The following is an 8,056-nucleotide window of genomic DNA, read 5'->3' on the forward strand; positions in this document are numbered from 1 at the left end:
GCTTGGTTGTTTTCCTTTTGGATTTAGTTTGTGTGAAATCAGGTCTTATGTATCCCAGGATGATCTTGAACTACCTGTGTAGTCCGGCATTGCTTTGACTTCATATCCCTGTCTCCACCTCCTATATTATGGGATTTTTGTTTCTAGGGCTCAAACACAGAGCTACGTGAAACCCTGTCTTTTGGGGGAGCGGGGGGTTCAAGTCAGGGTTTCTCTATATAACCTTGACTGTCCTGGAACTCACTCTGTAGAGCAGGCTGGCCTCGAACTCACAGAGATCCGCCTGCCTCTGGCTCCCGAAGGTGTGCGCCACCACCACCTGGTTGAGACCCTGTTTTTTTTTTTGTTTTTTTTTTTGGTTTTTCGAGACAGGGTTTCTCTGTAGCTTTGGAGGCTGTCGTGGAACTCACTTTGTAGACCAGGCTGGCCTCGAACTCACAGAGATCCGCCTGCCTCTGCCTCCTGAGTGCTGGGATTAAAGGCGTGCGCCACCAACGCCCGGCTGAGACCCTGTTTTAAATATATAGGTGGCTGGGGGCCTAGCACATTGAGAACATTAAGCATGTACTTGAGACCCTGACTTCTATCCCCAGCACCAAAACAAGATATATACGAATGAAAGCAGATAGACAGAAACTGGGAGAGAAGCTAATAAAGTAGTGATGTGCTCCAGGAACCTCTTTGAAGAACATGAATTTCCCCAGCTTGGAGGTCCTGGGAGGCTGGCCTGCTGGCAGCTGAAGACCCTGAACTCCATCAAGGCAGGTGTGAAGCATAGCCACTAGGGGGCGACATAGGCCAACGAGCCGGCAGTGGTACCCGGGAGCCAAGGTTCTCTGGCTTCTCACCGGTTACTCTACGCGTGGGGCGGGCAGATAGCTCCTCCGGCACATTCACTGCAGCAAAAGACAGAGAGAAAACATCGCAAAAGAGTGACGTAGCAATGAACTTTTTCCACCTGTCGTAGGAATGTTCTCCTGGAGGAAGACCTAAGGCTAGAGATTAAGCCCCGACTCGCCCAAACTCTTACCTGCCAGGGAGGGGACACCAGTAAACTCCAGAATGAGTCCTAGGAACCTGGACTCGGAACAAAGGACGAACGGGAGTTGCTTGGAAACCCAGAACTTTCCCATAGCCCTGTTCCAGGGTCCCTGTCACCTGAGGCCACACCCAAGTACCTGGAGTATGACCTCACTAGCATGTGCCTGCCCCTCCAGTAGGGCCTGCTGCTGCCTCCTCAGCTGGAATAACCTTCGGAAGGCATCAGCTGATGGTGAAGCAAGCCTGTGTATGCCAGAAATCCCCGGAAGCGGAGGCAGGAGGATCTCGAGTCAAGGTCATCCTTTCTTTCTTTTTAAATTCTATGTGCATTAGTGTTCTGTCGGCATGTATGTAAGGGAATCGGATTACATACAGTATTACAGTTGTGAGCTGCCATGTGGGTGCTGCGAATTGAACCTGGATCCTCTGGTAGAACAGGTAGTGCTCTTAACCGAGCCATCTCCCCAGCCCGTTCGAGGTCATCTTTGAGGGCATAGTAAATATGCGATCTGCCTGATCTACTTTGAAAGGGTGTAAAGAGAGACGGTGTTGGGCTGGGGAGACGGTGTGTGAGGGTGTGAGATCCTCAGAGTGGTACTGTTAATGCTCCCAGTTCATGGACAGGGAAGCAACCCTAAGAGACAGACCACTTACCCAAGGCTGCATGGTCAGGATCAGGGATTTCCAGTAACATCTCCAGGGCTCCAGAAAGACACACCTCAAAAACATCCATGTTATGGAATATACCAGAAACCAGCATGCATGCAGCACAGATGGCAAAATTCAACTGGAAACCAATTTTTTGGGGCGGTCCCTTTATCTGCCTATGTGGCTGAGTTAACAGTGTATTTGCCTAGCATGCAGAAACCTAAGCCTTGAGTTTGGTTCCCAGCATGACACAAGCCATAACCAGGGGTGGTGGCCCATGACTGCCATCCTAGCACAGTGGGGAGAGAGGCAGGAGGATCAGGGGTTCAGGGTCACTGTAGAGATTTTGAGGCCAGCCTGGGATGCATGAGACCTTATTTCCAAACACCAAAACAAATACATGCATGGACAAAAACCCGAAGGTTGTTTTCTTATTTCATTTTTAACTGAGTTTTCTTTGATTTAACCTGTAAGTGTACTTTACCTACATGCATGCCTGTACACCTGATACTTTGAGAAACCGGGAAAAGGTGCCAGATTCCTAGGAACTGGAGTTACCGAGATTGTGAGCCACCAAGTGGGTGGTGGGAATTGAACCTGGGTCCTGTGGAGGAACAGCCTCCTGACTGCTGAACCCTGCTAGCTCCTCGTTTCGTTTTTCTCCTGTGGTTTTTACGTTGCTTCTTCTTGTTCTGTTGTAAGTTTTAGGGCTGGATAGGTGGTTCAGCAGTTAAGAGTATATGCTGCAGGCTGGAGAGATGGCTCAAAGGTTAAGAGCACTGACTGCTCTTCCAGAGGTCCTGAGTTCAATTCCCAGCAACCACATGGTGGCTCACAGCCATCTGTAATGAGATCTGGTGTCCTCTTCTGGCTTGCAGGCAGGATGTTGTATTCATAATAAATAAATGACTAAATCTTTAAAAAAAATATATGCTGCCCTTGCAGAGGACCTGGGTTCGGTTCCCAACGCCAACAAGCATCTGCCTACCACACCAGTGCCACTGGATCTAATGCCTTCTTCTGCTCTGAGGGCTGCTGCACACATGATACACATGAGCTCACACACAAGTACACATGCTAGCCCTAGCCTGCCTTCAGCAACTCAGCGCCAGCGGCCATATCATCGCCAGCCCCCAAATGTGACACCTGTACCCTTCAAAGCATCCCCACCTTCATAGCCCACTGTCTGTCCCCTGGTCTGTCTGTCTTTGTCTGTCTCTCACTCTCTGTCTCTTCCCCCTCCATCCTCCCTCAGAGGCAGCCTCTGAACACCCACACGTACAATAAATCTCTCTCATAAAATCTGTTGTATGATATGTCCCTAACCAATGTACTCCCACCACATAAACCCTAACCACACACATACACATGAAAATAAATACACAAAGACTTTTCTACATTTATTTCTATGGAGGGGCACCTGCATGCCACAGCTCATCCGTGTGTGTGTGTGTGTGTGTGTGTGTGTGTGTGTGTGTGTGTGTGTGTTATTGCTGTTGCTGCTGCTGCTGCTGTTACTACAGCTGGAAATTACTGACCTACATCCTCAGACCTGGAAAAAGAAGTCTTGCATGTATGTGTTCAGTCCCTAAAGGGCCTGAGCTCAGATCTTGTATCTCACCTGCACTTCAGCCAGTGCTCTGCAATGTCCTCTGCTCTCCAAGAAGAGGCCTGGCATCCGGTGTGTGAATCACACCACTTCTCAGAGGCAGACTGTGGACTGAACCCTTCTGTGACCTGCCTTGTGCGGAAAATGCCTGGGCCTTGGTCGGAAGCTATGCTCTGTCCACACAGCACACCCTTCCTGTTGGCTGATGATCCCAACCTTCCCCCCTTGTCTTTGAACTGTTTTATAGCTTGGCAAATTGCAGGTGGGTGAAAATTCTGTCCTGTCTGCTAGAGGTTTCCCAGCAACCTCCCCCTTGTGACGAAACTGGCATCTGCTTGCACATGAGTTCACTATGCCTGACCTAAAATGTGTCCTGTGGCTGCTGTTTGAGCTGGGGGCAACACTCCCTTCCTGCTCCCTCCCTCACAATGAGTGGGAACCCTGGAACCCTGGAACTGGTTTTTTGTTTGTTTGTTTGTCTGTTTGTTTTTTCCTGTGCTGGGACTGGAGCCAGGGCCTTATGAGATTCTAGGTTGTTACCTATGAGCTAACCTGGAAAAACTTCACTTAACACTGCTGAGAAAATGACTCAGTGGTTGGGAGCACTGACTGCTCTTCCAGAGGACCCTGGTTCAGTTCCCAGCACCCACGTGGCAGCTTGTGCTTGCCTGTGGTTCCAAGTTTGGGCGGGGGTCTGACCCTCTCTCTCACACAGACATACATGTAGGCAAAACACCAACACACATAAAATTAAATAAATAAATACACTTCCTTATAGCCGGCCATTGGTGGTGAACGCCTTTAATCCCAGCACTCAGGAGGCAGAGGCAGGAAGATCTCTGTGAGTTCGAGGCCAGCCTGGTCTACAGAGGGAGTTCCAAGAAAACCTCCAAAACAATACAGAGAAACCCTGTCTTGAAAAACCAAAAAATAAATAAAGGAAGAAAGGAAGGAAGGAAGGAAGGAAGGAAGGAAGGAAGGGAGGAAGGAAGGAAGAAAGGAGGAACAAAAAAAAACCCACTTCCTTTAGCAGCTGTATATGAAAGGCTTCTTCAGAGGGGACCCTACAGCCAGTAGGCTAACAGTTAAAAATGACCAGCAGGAGGCAGCAGGGCAGCCTGAGAGACTGCAGTCAGGCAAGGATGGAGGGCAGGCTGTGCTCCAGTGGGAGGGACTAGGTCAAGTTCTGGTTGGCTGTGGCAGCTCCTAAGCAGTCACTACTTGTCCTTGAGAAACCCCTTTAAGATTCTTATTTGTAGCACTCCGGAGGCAGAGGCAGGCGGATCTCTGTGAGTTCAAGGCCATCCTGGTCTACAGAGCGAGTTCCAGGACAGCCTCCAAAACAATACAGAGAAACCCTGTCTTGAAAAACCAAAAAAAAAAAAAAAAAAAATTCTTATTTGTTTGTTTTGCTTTTTTCAAGACAGGGTTTCTCTGTGTAGCTCTAGCTGTCCTGGAAAACTCTCTGTAAACCAGGCTGGCCTCGACTCACTGAGATCCTCCTGCCTCTGCCTCCCAAGTGCTGGGATTAAAGGCTTTTGCTGCCGCCACCACCGTGGCCAGGCTCCCTTTAAACTTTGAGGGGACAAACAAGAATAACTACACACTCCCTGCATTCCTGTTTGGGGCAAGGCAGGAAGGCCATGAGAGAGGCAGTCATGTTTCCCCAGGGTTGGAGGTAGACTTAGGGTCTGGAAGATTCTTAGGTGACAGACAGCTGACGATGCATGGAGTCTTGCCAACAGGAGCAACCCCTATCTGGGGGCCACAGCCCACGTTTTGGAAGGCACTGAATCTTGGCCTCCTGAAGGTTCACTATCCTGCCTGTCCTTTGCACAAGGAGGTGAAGGCCCAGGTGACACCACTGGAGGATTTGACCACTGTGGACTTTCGCCACTGGTCCTCCTGCATCTCTATCCCATCTATTTTGTTTGATTGTCACAGGGTCTAATGTAGCCCAGGCTGGCCTCCAACTCCAGCTGTGTAGGCCAGGACGCCCTTGAAGCCAGCCTGGTCTTCAAAGAGAGTTCCAGGACAACCTCCAAACCTACAGAGTTCAGAGCCGTGGGAACCCCTCGCCAGCTGGCAGCAGACACACCCCAGGTGCAGGCTCTGCCTACCCCTCCTACAGTCCATTGCCTTCCAGCACCCACCTACAGACTGCACCAGGCTGGAGGGGAGAGGGGAGAGGAGCAGGGCTGGGCAGATGATTCGGGGTCAGTGTGAGGACTTGGCCAGGGCGGGACAATCCTGCCCTGGGAAGCAGGACAGAGGACTCCGCGGGTGACAGCTGATTTGTCACAGATGAAGTGTGTCACTGGGTCCAAGGCTCACACTTCCTCCTTTCGGGCTTTGTTTGATCCTAGCTCTCAGGAGATGCAACCTCAGCTCCTGGGGGGGCGTGGCTTACTTGGGAGGGGCATCAGGGGGCCTTCTCTGCTTACTCTGCCCTTTGGGTACCCACTGGGAAGCCACGCCAGCATTGCTCTCTCAGCACCCCCACACCCTCGTCTGAGGCCGGTAAGTTTCCACAGTGGCTCCTCCACAGTCTGTCAGGCTCGACCGCCCCCGCCCCCCCCGGGGCCGGCTGCGTGAAGCAGTGAGCTTCCTTCTCCTGGGCCTGGGCAATGCCAGCTTCATTGCTCTCATTGAACCCTCGTCTCTCCAGGGGCTGATCAGAAACAGCAGAGAGCACGTTCACCAAACACTACAACAAAAATGGGCTACAGGGCAGGGCGCCCCAGAGACCAAATTGACTAGGGAACTCCTGGACCAAGGATCCTAGGAAATAGCAACCCACGGATGCAGGACCTAGCAGGTGCCAGGCATTAACGTGTCGGACAGCTCTAGGAAAGGGAAGTATGTCCTCGGATCGTGGAGAGACTAACACGGCGTGCAAATGAGCACGATATCCATGAGGGGCCCCTCAGCCTTCGTGCCAGGACGGACACCGGAGAGCTCTCCCCAGGGCAGGTGGGAAAGTGCACAGAGGCCAGGTTTCCTCAGGTGAGACAGCCTGAGGCATGAAACTACCAGAAAGGAATGAGGTGGGGCTTGGGGGAGGGGCGGGCTGCCACAGGAAGGGAAGGAACTGGGCCGAGGTCAATCTGTGGAAGGCTTGGAGGAGGGCCAGTCTCTGGTCACAGGCCATGAACATTAGCGACTTCCCCCTAACCGTGTGACTTGTTTGTTTTACTCGATTGTCAGCGCACAAGCTGCTGCCTGCACAGGACCAGCCCTTAGTAAATATTTGTGGAATGAATGCATAGCTACTTGGGAATTTGGGGGAAGTCATGTGGAAATCTGCTATGGCCTATTGACCTCCTAGAAATTCTGTCAGCTTTTTCCAGACCCAGATCTCATGTCTGTAAGAGTGCTAAAGGGGTCATGCACAAAACTCAAGTCCAAATGGATCAAAGACCTCAGTATAAATCTGTCCGCACTGAACCTCGTAGAAGAGACAGTGGGAAATACATTGAACTCAAGGGAACAGGAGACCACTTCCTAAATAGAACACCACAGACACTGAGATAATAAATGGAACCTCCTGGACCTGAGAATCTTCTGTAAACCAAAGGACACAGTAAACAAGACAGAATGGGGCTGGAGAGATGGCTCAGAGGTTAAGAGCACTGGCTGCTCTTCCAGAGGTCCTGAGTTCAATTCCCAGCAACCACATGGTGGCTCACAACCATCTGTAATGAGATCTGGTGTCCTCTTCTGGCCTGCAGGCATACATGCAGACAGAACACTATGTAATAAATTAATAAATCTTTAAAAGATAATAATAAAAGAGCGTGCACCTACCACCGCCTGGTATGGGAAGAAGTAATCTTAAAAAAAAAAAAAGACAAAAAGGCTCCCTACAGAATGGGAAAAGATCTTCACCAACCCCACATCTGACCCAGGGCTAATCTCCAAAATACATTTAAGAACTCAAGAAACTAGATATCTAACTGCCAAATCATCCAATTAATAAAATGGGGTACAGATCTAAACTGAGAAATCTCAACAGAGGAATCTCAAATGGCAGAAAGACACTTAAGGAAATGCTCAACATCCTTAGTCATCAGGCAAATGCAAATCAAAACAACTCTGAGATACCATCTTACACCTGTTAGACTGGCCAAGATCAAAAACACTGATGACAGCTTATACTGGAGAGGATGTGGAGAAAAGGGTTCACTCCTCCACTGCTGATGGGAGTGCAAATTTGTACAGTCACGGTACAGTATGATTTCTCAGAAAATTAGGGATCAGCCTACCTCAAGACCCTGCAATACCACTGTTGGGCATAAACCCAAAGGAGGCACACTCACACCACAGGACATTTGCTCAACTATGTTCACAGCAACCAAATGCCCCTCAATTGAAGAATGGATAAAGAAAATGTGGTACATTTACACAATTGAGTACTACTCAGGGGTAATAAACAATGATATCCTAAAATTCACAGGCAAATGGACAGAACTAGAAAAAAAAAAAAACAAAAAAAAACCCAACTTGACTGAGGTAACCCAAAACCAGAAAGACAAATATAGTATGTACTCACTCATAAGTGGATACCAGACATAAAGCAAAAGATACCTAGCCTACAATCCACAACCCCAGAGAAGCTAGAACCCTCTTCCAGAAACAGATGGAAGCAGATGCAGAAATCCAGAACTAACCATTGGGTCATGCTCCTGGAGTACAATCAAAATTAGGGAAGAGGGGGGAGGGCCTAGGCCCTGCCCTGGATGAAATGACAGCCTCTGG

General features: G+C 49.7%; 1 long non-coding RNA gene across 1 annotated transcript; it reads left to right on the top strand.

Annotated features, from left to right (window-relative positions):
• Nucleotides 1–1,204: 1,204 nt before the first annotated feature.
• Nucleotides 1,205–2,991, top strand: LOC121144158. Its single transcript, XR_005881467.1, has 2 exons — nt 1,205–1,336; nt 2,635–2,991. It is a non-coding gene; the product is annotated as an uncharacterized LOC121144158 (long non-coding RNA).
• Nucleotides 2,992–8,056: the final 5,065 nt, after the last annotated feature.

Source organism: Mesocricetus auratus, unplaced genomic scaffold (genome assembly GCF_017639785.1).
Source record: "Mesocricetus auratus isolate SY011 unplaced genomic scaffold, BCM_Maur_2.0 Super-Scaffold_100014, whole genome shotgun sequence".
In the NCBI taxonomy this organism is placed as follows: domain Eukaryota; kingdom Metazoa; phylum Chordata; class Mammalia; order Rodentia; family Cricetidae; genus Mesocricetus; species Mesocricetus auratus.